Below are 15,197 nucleotides of genomic sequence, written 5' to 3' on the forward strand. Positions count from 1 at the left end.
CCAGAATATGGGCAAAAGACATGAACAGACTCTTCACCAAAGAAGACAGCCAGGTGGCTAACAAACACATGAAGTGCTGCTCACAATGATGGAGACACTGAGAGCATGAGTGGAGACATTTTGAGAATTTAACAAAATAATCTGATCATTGCTTGAGATCCCACCCCACCCCCCACCCCCTACACACACACACACACACACACACACACACACACACACACTCTCTCTCTCTCTCTCTCTCTCTCTCTCTCTCTCTCTCTCTCTCTCTCTCTCTCTCTCTCTTCCTCCCTTCTTCTCTCACTGCTCTGTTATAATGAATGTTATTGGTTGTCTAGGCTTCAATTCCTGGTCCCTTTCTGTGGCTTCTGACAGAGTAATCCACCAGGTAAACAGGCACCAGGAGTCAGCCCTTCCTTCTGATAGGTTTATCAGGCATCTGATCACCTTGTGAATTTGTGTGACTGCGGATAAAGATTTGGCCCACTTGCATGCTGAAAACAAATATAAATATTGCTTGCAAAAGGCATTTGGGCAGCCACCATCCCTCTTTGTTGTGGGTATCCTGGGAGCCAGTTTCTTGCTAATAAAGGCATTTCTCTTTCTTTGTCAGAGATGTTTGTGAATTAGACTCAATCACTCCAGGTCAAGGGTCTCAAACTTCTGAGCTGACAAGATGCACATGACTAATGGCCCACGGGGACTTCTGGTGTGGTGCTGTGGATCAGCACAGGACTGCAAACCACAAGGCTGGTAGTTCAAACCCAGCAGTTGCTCCTCAGAAACCCTATACAGGGTCGTTATGATTTGGAACTGACTTAACAGCATTTAACAACAACAATGGCCTACAATGAACCACAGGCCTCCTCTTGCCTGAGACCAGAAGAACTACATGGTGCCCAGCTTCCACTACTGACTACTCTGATCATGTGGATAAAAAATGTAGAAGAAAATTCAAACTCATAAAGACAACCAGACTTATCAGACTGATAAAGATTGGAGGGACCCCTGAGACTATTACCCTAGGACACCCTTTTAACATGGAGCTGAAGCCAGTCTCGGAGGTCACCTTTCAGCTAAATAATACATTAGCCCGTAATACTGATGAGGAATGTGCTCCTTAGAACAATCAACTATGAATGACCAAATGGACAACTTAACCCAAAAGTAAAGATGAGAAGGCAAGGAAGAGAAGAAAAGCTGGATGGATGAAAACGGGGAAGGGAAAATGGAATGAGTACAGTGCTGACACATTGCAGGGATAGCAAGCAATGTCATACAACAATTTATGTATATATTGTTCAAAATAAATAAAAAGCACATACACATGTGAAAAAAGGCAAAAAGAGAGTGTACCTAGATTCAAAGGAACCAAAAAAGAAAAGGCCCATCCTTCCATTTAACATGGTACACTGCATGTCCTGGTGTATATTAGACCACACATAAAAAAGCTGATGAACTAAATGCACTGAGGTTCTGGGTTCAGGCAGCAATGACAGGTTTTCACTTCTATAACTGAACATGGGTTACTTGAAAGTCATGAGGGACCCTGGTGTATCAACTTGATTAGGCCAGAATTCTCAGTGGTTAGGCAGTTGAGATGTAATTAATCCCATAATGAGATCTAATATGGTATATTTAACTCTATGATGAGGTCTGCTATGAGCAGCCAATCAATTAAAAGGATGTCTCCTTGTGGGGTGTGGCCTGCTTCCATCATATTCGACATTCAGGCAAAGTTTGCTTGCTCTCTGTTGGGTCTGCATCTTGCATCTGGCTTGTCCTCTGACTTCCGGTTATTTGGACTTGAGCCAATGACCTGCTCCATTACCTACAGATCCTGGGAGTTCTCAGCAGCTTGTCTTCTTAACTGCCAAACCTGCCAATCTTGGTTCATCTGACCTGGACTTGGGACTCTCCCACATCTACAGCTATGTAAACCATTCCCTTGATATATATATAATATATTTGCTTCTCTAGAGAACCCAGCCTAAGACGTTTGCTATCAGGAATGGTTCTGGAGAAATAAAATCATAAGGATGGGTTTTCTAAATTGTTTTTCAAGTTTGACTAGTTTTAATGACACTAATAAGTATGCTTCTATTATTAAAGATGGTGCTGCTAATCTATGATGTAAGGTGGCAATGTTCATATGCAAATAATTACCACCTGTAGATCAAATATTGGTGATAAGCAAGACTCCTGGTGATCATGTGTTTGATACTTTTCTGCAATTACATCCAGATGAGAAGTATAGCGAACCTGGTTGGCTGCTCATACTGACAACAAACCAAGTCATAAAGGAAAAAGACCAGATCGGGGCTACCAAGTTACAGCTTAAACAATGCAAAGAACTCAAAGTTGCCCTGAAAGAAAGCCTTATTTCTTGTAACAGCTGTTGTTGTGTGCTGTTGAGTTAGCTGACTCATAGCAACTCTGTACAAGGCTTCCAAGGCTTTTAAAAACCCTTTGTGAGAGCAGAAAGCCTCATGTTTCTCCCGCATTTCTTGTAGTCACAGAGCTGATATTGTCAAAAACCAAACCCCAAAGTCTTATAAGTGTGGCTGAATTACAACTGAATTCCCACTTTCAAATGGTGTCTGATGTTAAAGTGAGGGCACTGATTGGGAAGAAATGGGATCCTGAAACTTGGGATGGGGACATATGGGCAGATAGATAATCAGAAAGCTGAGGAAACTGAGCTCTAAGTCCTGTCACATCACTTTTGCCAAAAGCACCACTCCTACCACCTGAAGAAATTCCATCTTTGTCTACTGATCCATTTTCAGCAAAGCCATTATCCCCTTTGACTAGGCACTGTCTGAGGCATCGTCTAAGGTAGATGTCTTGCAAGACATCTTGCAATGTCCTCCATCAATGATTGCTTCCAGACCTATAATCAGACTTAAGACTCAGTGAGCCCAGAGAAGCAGTGATGCCTGAGATAGAAGCAGAGACGATGATGTGGAGTGATGGAGCAGCTGGGGACTTTAGATCCAGAGAGGGAGAGCAACTGTGTTCTGAAGACTGGGGAGGGGGGGAGGGGGGCGGATAGTGTAGGGGGCAGGCTTGCAGGGTATACCCTTTAGTTGGTTGATGATGCATGGAGGGGATTGTAACCATGGCAATGAGATGATATATGACAGAATGAATGTAAAACTAATGTTCTCCCATGTAAACAATCACATAATTCACAATAAAACAGTTAAGAAAAAAAAACAAAACAAAAAAAAACCTCAAGTGAGCCCCAAAAGGTGAAGCATAAATTATGACTGAAAAAGAAGTATGATAAACTCCAAAAGAACTGCCTGATTTTTCTAATATGTACAAACAGAAACCTGGAGAATATGTGACTACTAAGGGTATGGGAAATAGTGCAGGGAACATAACGTTGAATAAATCTGAGTTTATTGAGGTGGGCACACTAAGATTCTTCATTCAGTGTTTCAGCCTGAGAGGTTAGGAAAGGATCTAATACTTTCTTTGGTTGGTTCACTGAAGCATGGATTACGCAATGGCCTACAATACGTCACGCTGACGTACCAGACCTGCCTTGGTATTCTGTAAAGGAAGGAAAACAAAAGCTTTGGGAAACTGACATGCTTGAGCAGATTTATCAGGATAGACCCATAAACCCACACATGGAGTGCCCAGGAGACACACTTTCTACCACAACAGTGAAGAATAAAGTTGTGAAGATAACCACAGCTTCCTTGAATACTGTTGTGATTGCTATTTTATGTAAACAGAGTGAAATAGATAGGAAACCCACTAAATATTTACTCAGTCTGTACAAAAGCAAGAATTCTAGGTCAAGTGAACAGCAGTCTAACTTGAATTGCCAGAACAAAGAGTCACTGCCCTTCAATTCCCAGATTTGAGTCAATTTACAAATCCACAGTCTCTTGAATGAAGGCGTGGTCAAGTACACTTGAGGAAGGACCTCACTACACCAACAGCTGTTACTCATTCTCCTAGCTCTCCCAAAAGGGATCTATGGTCTTTTACAAGAGTGGGTGCTCACTGGGGGGGAAAAAATCAGACTTTTGGGGGATTACAGAACACTGGATCTGAATTGACACTAACTCCAGGAGACCCGACATGTCACTGCGGCCCAGTCAGAGTGGGGATGTATAGTTATTAATTAACTCATCCTGTCGTGATTTCCTCAGTTCCAGGAATCATAAATGGAATAGATATACTCAGCAACTGGCAGAACCCCAACACTGGATCCCAAAAATGTGGAATAAGGGCTATTCTGGTTGGAAAAACCAAGTGGAAGCCTTTAGAACTGCCTCTACCTAGGAAAATAGCAAATCTAAAGCAGTATCACATTCCTGGAGGGACTGCAGAGCTCAATGCTACAATCAAGGACTTAAAGGATGCAGGGGTGGTGATTCCCACCACATTCCCATTGAACTCACCTATCTGGTCTGTGCCCAAAACAGATGGTTCTTGGGGAATGACAGCGGATTATCGTAAACTTAACCAGGTAGTGATTCCAATTGCAGCTGCTGTTCCAGATATTGTTTTATTGCTTGGGGCAAAAAATACATCTCCTGAAACCTGGTATACAGTTCTGAATTATCACCTTCAGCTGGCAAGGCCAACAATATATCTTCACCGTCTCCTACTTCTAACGTACATCAACTCTCCAGCACTATGTCATTATTTAGTTCACAGGGACCCTGATTGTCTTTCCCTGAAACAAGACTTCACATTGGTCCATTATGTTGATGACATTATGCTGATTGGACCTAGTAAGGAAGAAGTATCAAGACTCTAGACTTATTGGTAAAAATATCTGCATTCTAGAGGGTGGGAAATTAACCTGACAAAAATTCAGGCACCTTCTACCTCAGTGAAATTTTAAGGATTCAGTGATGTGAGACATGTTGAGATATTCTTAGCAAAGTGAAAGGTAAGTTATTGCATCTGGCTCCTCTCACAACTTAAAAAGAGGCACAAAATCTCTTTGGATTTTGGAGGCAACATATACCTCATTAGAATGTGCTACTCTGGCCTACTCATCAAGTGATTTAAAAAGCTGTTAGTTTTGAGTGGGGCCCAGAACATGAGAAGGCTCTGCAATAGGTTCAGACAGCTGTGCAAGATGCTCTGCCACTTGGACCACAGGATCCAGTTGATGCAATGGTGCTTGAAGTCTCAGTGGCAGATCACTGCCTGCCTTTTATTGAGGAGTAAGGGCTGAGTTTCCGAAGGCCAGGAGGACCTTGATCCTGACCCACTCTCCTTTCCTGCTGACATTTTGAGTTTTCTCCCATACTCTTCTCTAGATCCAGGCCTGCCCCACAGGGATATATTCCTCACTGCTTCCCTCATAGCAGGGTGGGAAGAGCAAGGTGATGGGGGTGTTGGAAGAGGATAGACAAACTATTTTTAAATAAGAACAATGACTTATGGTTTAGATCCAAGTGACTGAAAGAGAGAGAGGGATGGACCAAGCATCCAAGAGGCTGGGCATGAAGGTGTGGACACTGGTATGGGGCAGTCATTGAGGTCACTTAGAGCTGCCCTTTAGCCTTGTCTGGGGGATTCCTGGACCCAGTTTCTTATAAACTCTACCCTCTAATCCAGCATCTTCCCCAAAGGTCTTTCAAGTTCTTCCTTCAGTGAACAGCTTCTCCTGGAGCATTTTTTCTGGACAGGTCCTAGGTCCTAGGGGCCACCATACAGAGGTACGTGTGTGTGTGTGTGTGTGTGTGTGTGTGTGTGTGTGTGTGTGTGTGTGGTAGTTACCACATGAACACTCTCCCTTTCATCCATCCATCTGCCAAGTAGCTCCTGACATGTGTGGAAAATAGACACTAGAGGGCGCTCCAAGGCAAATTCCCCAGTAGAAGGGAGTCAGGGAGGTTTCTCCAAGGAAATGGAGTTCAAGCCAAGAGCCTTGGGACAGGAGAAAAGCGAACGAACCAGTCTTTGTTAAGTGCCGTGGAGTCGGTTCCAACCCATAGCGACCATGTATAGAATTTCCAAGGAGCAGCTGGTGAGCCTGAACCTTGCAGCTTAAACGGCTTAGCAGCCTGGCACATTAACCCACAGTGCCACCATACCAGGACTCCTTAGAGGAACCAGCCATAGAGGACAGCATTTATAGAGGCCTGGAAGTGGAAGAATACAAGAGTGCGGGGTCCAGGAGCTGAGATCTGGTCAGAGTGCACCCTAATTTCTATCTCGAGAGTTAGTTCCCAGGACAGCCCTGTGGGAAGTACTCCCTAATACCTGTGGCAGAGCCAGTGCTTCAAGGTAACAAAAGGCAGTGTTGTTGGTATCCCAGGACATCCCGAGGTATGTCTCTTCAGGGGGAGAAGTCCAATGTCAAATTTGAGCACAGTACCTGCTCACAGTAGGTGCCCTGTGCCACTGTGTGTTCTAAGGGAACCAACTGTCTGCTTGCCTGGGACAGAGATTTCTGAGGATGTGATATTTGTCTCAGGCAAACCAAGGCAGTTGGTTCCCCCATGTTGGCCAAATATGAGGTTGGATGCTTCTGTCCTTGGACCGGCTGATGTGGAGAATCATGCTGACCATCAGGTTCAAAATCTGCAGATGCCTGGTGGGCACATTCTTTGCCTTCCTTGTGCACATCACACTCCATGCCTTATCAATTCCATCCTTTGCTCTAAATTTGGCCTTCCTCCTCTCACTGGACAGCAGTAGTGGGACTGTAATAATACAATCAGCTCTAATGTACAGAGCATTCAACTCACTGCATGCCTTTCATAGAGGAACAAAGGCCAGGAGGGCCTAGACCCTGACCCATTCTCCTTTCCTGCTGACATTTCAGGTTTCCTTCCATACTCTTCCCTAGGGTCCAGGCCTGTCCCACAGGGTCCAGGGCACTTAGGACTATATGTGAATATGCCACTGAAATCTTTCTACAACCTCACTATAAAGCAGGTGCTATATCCTTACCTTGGAGTCCTGGTGTGGTGCTGTGGGCTAATGCGTCAGACTACAAAGTTGTTTGAACTGCAAGGTCAGTGGTTCAAGCTCATCAGCTGCTCCTTGGAAACCCTATACACGGTCGCTATGGGTCGGAATCGACTTGATGGCACTTTACAACAATATCCTTACTTGGAGGTATGGCCCTGTGGGTTAATGCGTTGGACTGCAAAGTTGGTTTGAACAGCAAAGTTGACAGTTCAAGCTCACCAGCTACTCCTCAGAAACCTTATGCAGGGTTGCCATGAGTCAGAACTGACTCAACAGCACTTAACAACAACAAAGCCTTACCTCAGAGTCCTAGTGTGGTGCTGCGGGTTAATGCACTGGACTGTAAAGTCAGTTTGAACCACAAGGTCGATGGTTCAAGCACATGGGCCACTCCTTAGAAGCCCTATACAGGGTCAGAACCTTGTGGGTCAGAACCAACTCAACAGCACTTAACAACAACAACCCTTACCTCAGAGTCCTGGTGTAGTACTGTAAGATGAAACACTAGACAGCAAGATCAGTTTGATATACAAGGTCAGTGGTTCAAAATCACCAGCCACCTTTGGAAATCCTACACAGGGTTGCTATGAGTAGGAACTGACTCTCACTTAACAACAACAAACCCTTACCTTGGAGTCTTGGTGTGACACTGTAGGATAAGCACTGGACTGCTAACCTCAAGGTTGGCGGTTCAAACCCAGCAGCTGCTCCCTGGAAACCCTACACAGGGTTGCTATAAGTCTGTAAGTCGGGACCAACTTGATGACCCTTATCAGCAATAACAACAATCCTTGCCACATTAACATATAAAGAAATTATTAACAGTGATAAAATAATATTTATATTGAGCACCTGTTGTTGTTATGCGCCGTGCAGTCAGTTCCGAATCATAGCGACCCTGTACAGGGTTTCTGAGGCTGTAACTCTTTACGGGAGCAGAAAGCCTCATCTTTCTCCTGTGGAACAGCTGGTAGTTTCCTCGAGGTCAGAAAAAGGTGCTCTGGTGGCACTGTGGAATAAGCACTGGACAGCTAACTGCAAGGTCATTGATTCAAATCAACCAGTCGCTCTGAGTGAGAAAGATGAAATTGTCTGCTCCCACAAAGACTTACAATCTTGGAAACCCTGTGAGACTATGAGTTGCTTTAAGTCAAAATCAACTTGATGGCAGTGGGTAGTGGCCAGGAGAGGGCTTATAGCCTTTTACATCAGTTGCCCACTCAGCACTGGACAGAAATTCACTGTGGGGAGAGAAACGAGCCTGCAGTTCTCTTCTGCCGCTGCCTCAACCTCAATCACTTATCACCTCTGGGCACTGCCAGTGCTCAGCAAACGTGGTGCCCTGGGGCTGGAGGTGCTTAGAACACCCAGTTGGCTGAGGCCATGTCACCAAAGGGCAGAGTGGCGGAGGACCCTAAGCATGAAGGGAAGGACCCTAAGCATGAAGCAAGGACCCTAAGGAGGACCCCAAGCATGAAGGGAAGGACCCTAAGCAAGGCCACAATGGGTCTCCCCTTGGAAGGCAAGACCCCAGGAGGGATCTCATGTGGGGACTCTGCAGTTTCTGTCTCTTTGTTTTAATCAGCTTATTTTTAATTTTCTTGATTTTATAATAAAAGTTTTCAGTAGAATCTTAGTAAGAATTATATTAGAGATTTGAAACTTGTTTTTAGGCACCTTCACACCATATTCAATCATGCGTAGTCCTAAAGAATGCTTTTCACACTAACAATAAGTTTCACTACTAGGAAAAACCAGCTAAAGTTTTTGCCAGTTCAAGTTTAAGATTACATTCAACATTCTGTGTAGTTCCGGTCAGGGACATTAAGACCTTTAGAAAATTAGCTAAAATGCAATTAAGAGCTAAGGGAATAGTAATAGATCATAAGCAGAAATTTAACTAGATGTTTTGTATAAAGAAGTTGTTATAAGGAAGCTGTTTCATTTCTTCTTAACTACAAAACTTTAAGTACTTTTTTATGCTTCTTGTTTTTCTTGTTTAATCAATCATGAGAAACAACTGTGTTGTCAGTTACCATAGCAAATAATGTTTAGGTACATGTTGTGATTAATGAATCTATAGAAAGTAATAGGTGAAGACAGAAATAGGAGTTAAGATTTAGAATTATGTTTTAAGGTTAACCTGACATTTTAAGATGTCAGAAAGATTAAGGTGTTTTAACAAGATCATTTGTGTAATGCTTCAAAGAAATTGATTATTATGAGATCATGAGGTATTGTTAACGGTATATAAGGAGCTGAAAAAATTAAGTAAAATCATCAAAATCATCATCATCATCATCATCATCATCATCATCATCATCATCATAATTTAGCACAAATCATTGACTCCGTGTGATTTTTTTCTTTAGCCGACTCTACACATCCCTTCGTGAGCCCCCCTAATAAGTTTGTTGGGGCTGGCCCCCGGCACCCAGTTCCATGGCACTGGATGGCACCTGTGCTGGAAAAGGCTAACTAGTCTCTCAGTCTCAGGGCAGGAGCTGGAAGCCAGAATAGGCTTTCACTGTGGTGATTAGCAGAGCAGGGGTATTGTGCACAGTGCACTGTGGGTATGTGTGTGGGGGCAGGTCAGTGGCACGAGAGGGAGCTTTACACTGTACACTTTGCGGGGGGGTCTCTACTGCTACTACCATATCCTAAGTGCCCAGCTAGGGCCAGGCCCAAGCAGCTCCCCAGAGAAAAAAATGGGGCAGAGGGTAGGCTACAACATGAACTTTAACTTTGCTGACACAAGGAGACTTTGGTATGTGACCTGGGACAAGTCACTTCATCTGTTTCCTGAGCTACAACACAAATGCAAATAAGGTATTCATAGACAGCACTTTACCTGGTACCTGGCACATAGAAAGTGTCCAGTAAATGTCAGCTGTCACTAATAGAGTGGGCACTTTATGAATATGTATTGTATTTATGTAATATGGCATGTGGGGCTGCATGTGTGCGAATTCACACATGCATGTGGGAAAAGCCAACTTCTTCACCAGGGTCAGGAGGCATGGTGCCTAGAGACCACCACACCCTTAGGGGACAACGAAAAATTTTTATTTCTTTTAAAATAAGAGGGGAAAAAACAACACAAAACAAAGCAAGTTACTGCCGTTGAGTGGATTCTGACACAGAGAGACCCTATAGGACAGAGCAGGATGCTCCATAGGGTTTCTGAGACTGGAAATCTTTACGGGAGCAAATAGTCTCATCTTTCTCCCTCAGGAGTAGCTGGTGGGTTTGAACCGCAGACCTTGCAGTTTGCAGCCCGACAATTGTACCAATCTACACTGGGTATTTGTTCTTTATACCAATGCTCTTATATCATTTCTTTGTAATTGAGGATGGGGCCATGGAAGGCCTAGGTAAATAGGATCCATAAAAGTCATAATATAGCCTTCACCTGAGTAAATCTGTTTCCTCTGTGCATGACTTCATGATATGAGCGTGTACATGCATCTATTAGCTCATGGGTGTAGTTGGGGCAGTTTCTAGGAACCTGAAGGGATGGAAAAGTCATGGGGCGGGGGTGGGCAGGTCAGAGCCGAGGAGAGAAAATGGCAAAGGAGGTGACACAGACCTTTCTCACCTAGGAACACTGTTAGGGGTCAGGGAGATGGGAGGGGCTTGTTCTGGAAGTTTCCAGCAGGGGGCGCTCAAAGCCAGCTGTCTTTGTAGTTACTAAGTGCAGTTGACTTGGTTCCAACTCACAGCCACCCTGTATCGGGTTTCTGGTGTTGTGCTGTAGGATAAGCACTGGACTGCAAACCACAAGGTTGGCAGTTCAAATCTACCAACTGCTCTTTGGAAACACCATACAGGGGCGCTATCAGTCAGAACTGACTCAATGGCACTTAACAAAAACAACATAAGGTTTCTGAGAAGCGGCTGGTGTATTTGAACCACCAACCTTGCAGGTCAAACCGACCTTGCAGTTCAAACCAACCTTGTGGTCTAGTGCATTATCCCACAGCACCACACCAAGACTCCATGTTTAGACAGGATAAATTAATCCTGGGGTTCCATTCATTTGGGTACAGGGCAAACATCTCATTTTTTAGAAAGCAAGTCTTCTCTGGCCAGACTCTTTGAAAGTGTCCCATGTCTCCTCTAACTTTTTTATTTATGACACACTTTCTTGGTGCCAGACACCCTGTTGACCCTGTCTTACAGGTTCCATGGCTTTTATTTACGTTCTAACGTTTTTATTGTGATTTGAGTGATAGTTCATAGAACAAATTCATTTTCTATTCAATAACTCTTACATATATTGTTTCGTGACACTGATTGCAGGCTGAAGAACTGAACAGTGCTCTTTCCATTTCTTCCCTGTGTTTACCATTTCCAGTTGTCCTTCTATCACACCACTTCCTGCCTTCTGAGCTTTATCCCTATGTAACTGCTACCTTCATATGGCTGATTGTTTTAAGAAGTGCATACTTCCCTGGTGTTATTGTTCACCTTGTAGGCATGTCTATTGTTTGGCTGAAAGTTGAGGTTTCATAGCTTTGAATCCTATGAGATAGGTTCTATTGAGAGGTCAAGTTACATGCAAAATCACAGCTAGCAAGTGTCAGAGCTGGGATTTGAAACCAGAGTTCCAATTCCAAAGCTTGTATTCACTGCCACTGTGGGACAAGGGGAGACTCTAAGAGGTGATGGCCTCTTGGGCTAGTGACTCCTATTTTCTGAAAGAATGAAAGAATTTGGTTTAGCCCTTCACGTGTTATGGATGAGGGTACTAACAACCAGGGAAGGGAATTGAACTGCCGTTTCCCATAAGGACCAAGTCACTCAGACCCCTGGAGCTGGCATTTTCCTCACCCTACCAGGCTGACTCGTCCCATGGATATTACACACCTGGCACAAAGCAGTTGTTTAATAAACTTTTATAGAATGACAGACTGTCCATCTCTCTAACTAGACTGTGAGCTCTATTAGAACAAGGGCTCTTTTCTGTTCATCTTTTCATCACCAATAATTAGCACAGGACCTGACACACAGTAGGAGCACACATCTTCATTGCTTCAGCAAGTATTTACTAAACCTCTACTATGAGATGTGAGCCCTGGTGTGGTACTGTAGGATAAGTACTGGACTAGTAACCGCAAGGTCAGCAGTTCAAACCCACCAGTCAATCTTGAAAACCCTATACAAGGGTGCTATGAGTGGGAACCAATTCAACTTAACAACAGCATTATGAAGGGCACAACAGTAAATAAGAGGCCTTCCTTCCTTTCAAAGAGCTGCCAATGTAATTGGAGACAAACAAGTAACCAGACCATTTTAATACACCAGCCTTAATATAAAAGGATTCTTACAAATCATCAACAAAAAGGTGAACAAACAGTAGGAAAAAATTTAAAAGACAAGGGATATAAACAGAAAATAAAATGAAAAGATGTTTAACCTTAATCACAAAGAAAACTAAAATGAGACACCATATTTGCCTCATAGAGGCAAAGATAAAAAGATAGCGATCTACCACATTGATAGATCATAATGCACGATTTGAAAATCACCGGGCTAGAGTGTTCATTGTTATAGCTTTGAGAGAGTTACTCTTTGACCCAAACTTTCCCTTCTAAATCTATTTTCCAGGTATAGTCATAAGTGTAAATCCTTCCTCCAATCATTCTTCATATAGTTCAGTTTCTTAGAATATTTGCTCAGCATAAGGCTGAATAAATTATGGTGAAAGGATACAATCCTCACATACACCTTTCCTGATTTTAAACCATTCAGTATCTCCTTCCTTGTTCTATTCTAATGGTTGTCTCTTTGTTTATGTATAGGTTCCACATGAGCACAAGTAAGTGTTTTGCAAGTCCCATTCTTTGCAATGTTATTCATAGTTTGCTATGAATCCACACAGTTGAATGTTGAGCAAATCTGTATGCTAAGCAAATGACCCAAGAAGCTGTATTATATGAAGAACATCAGGTCAGGATTGGAGGAAGGCTCATTAAGAAACTTGTTTGTTGAAAGCAAAGAGGGCTTGAAGCACTTAATGGTGAATATAGCACTTAAAGAATACAGCATTCATTATTGGATTACACCTTAATGTAAAGAAAACAAAAGTCTCCACATCTAGATTAATAAACATCATGATGAACAGAGAAAAGACTGAAGTTGTCTAGGAATCCACAATAAATGCTTATGGAAGCAGCAGTCAAGAACTCAAATCTGCTACAAAAGACCTCTTCAAAACTATCAAAGAGCAAAAACGTCACTTTGAAGATTTAGGTGCTATGGTATTTTCAACTGCCTCATATGGATGTAAAAGCTGTACAATGAGAAGAATCCATGTAAGAAAGATCAGAGAAGAATTGATGTCTCTGAATAGCATTAGTGAAAAATATTAAATATTATATGAACTGCCAGAAGAGCGAACAAATCTGTCTTGGAAGAAGTACAGCCAGAATGCTTCTTAGAAGCTAGGATGGTGATTTTGGGAATGTTTTCAGGAATAACTGGTCCCTGCAGAAAGTTATCAAGTCTGGTAAAGTAGTTGTTCTTAAGTGCTGCTGAGTTGGTTCCAGCTCATAGTGACCCTGTATAGGGTTTCCGAGGAGCAGCTGGTAGGTTTGAATCGCTGAGCTTGTGGGTAGCAGTCCAGTTAGAACTAAAATGTATACACATTATTGGTGTTCTGGGTTTCAGCCCAGACCCTACCATTTCCTAGTTAAGGGACTTAATTACTCACCCTCTGAACCACAGTTCTCATCTGTAAAGGAGATATTTATATCTCCGTCATGAACTCTTTCTGAGGACTTAACTGAAAAGCATATTTGAATCATCTAACAGTACTTGGGCCATAAAAGGTACTTAATAATTGTTGCTTGGTTTCCTTTCTTTTTTACTCTGTTTTCTTAATGCTGGTCTTTTATCAGTACCATTTACTTAGTGACGCTGGTGTATGACACTATATTCTATACTTGAGAACATGGTATGTCAAACAATGAATCTTGCTGGCACAGTGGTTAAGTGCTCAGCTGCTAACAAGAAGGTAGGAGGTTCAATCCCACCAGTAGCTCCATGGGAGAAAGATGTGGCAATCTGCTTCCATAAAGGTGACAGTCTCGGCAGTTCTACTGTATTCCACAGGGTCACAATGAATCAGAATCAATTTGACAGCAACTTTGTTGGTGGTGGTGTGTGTGTGTGCCTGTGTGAAACATGTAGAATTAGGAGAAATGACTTATAACATCGAACAATTCCTTGACCTTTCTACCTGTAGTGAACAATGAACACTAATAGATGCTAATGTGTTTTGGCTGCTCTGGAAATTTTATTAAAGGTTACAAGTTACTTCATTGATATGCCCTAAGGAATGCAGTTATAGTAAATTCTCCTAACTAGTGGGCAAAGAAATGCTTCTTGGTAAGCAATATACTGCTTTGATCACTGACTGCTGGTAAGTTGCTCAAACAGAACATGCTAAAAAACATACCAGTGAAAAATTAAATACAAGTTTTAAAGTGCCTGTATTTGAAATATAGCTTGAAATTTTGATATCTTTTTATTTCTACATGGGTAAAACAACCAATTGATATTCTCATAAAATACCTTTGCAATCTACCCACTCTCTTAGAACACATGACAAATATAAATGATCACGTCTCAGTGTTCCTCTCATCTAGATACCAAGTATGTTCAGAATTGTATTTTCAATTGCCTCACATTCATGTGAAATCTGTAATAGTGAATAAAAAAGTTCAGAAAGAAGTGATGTATTTAAATAGTGTTGGCGAAAAATATTGAATCTATCATAGACTACCAGAAGAACGAACAAATCGATCTTGGAAAAAGTATGCCCAGAATGCTCCTTAGAAGGCAGGATAGTAACTTTAGCAATGTTATCAGGAGGAATTGGTCCCTGGAGAAGATTATCAAGCCTGGTAAAGTAGTTGTTGTTAAGTGTCATCAAGTTGGTTCCAACTTATAGTTCCAAGGAGAGGCTGGTGGATTTGAACCTCAGTCCAGTGCTTATACTATAGTTGTTGTTACGTGCTGTTGAGTCAGTTCCGACCCATAGCGACTCAGTACAGGGTTTCCAAGGTTGTAAATCTTTACAGGACCAGAAAGCCTTATCTTTCTCCTGTGGAGCTGCTGGTAGTTTCAAACTGCTGACCTTGCGGTTTGCAGCCCAATTTGTAACCACTATGCTACCAGAGCTCCTTTATACTACAGTAAGTCAGAGAAAAAAAAGGAAAGCTCCCCTCCTCTCA

The sequence above is a fragment of the Chrysochloris asiatica genome, unplaced genomic scaffold, assembly GCF_000296735.1.
Source record: "Chrysochloris asiatica unplaced genomic scaffold, ChrAsi1.0 scaffold00014, whole genome shotgun sequence".
Classification (NCBI taxonomy): domain Eukaryota; kingdom Metazoa; phylum Chordata; class Mammalia; order Afrosoricida; family Chrysochloridae; genus Chrysochloris; species Chrysochloris asiatica.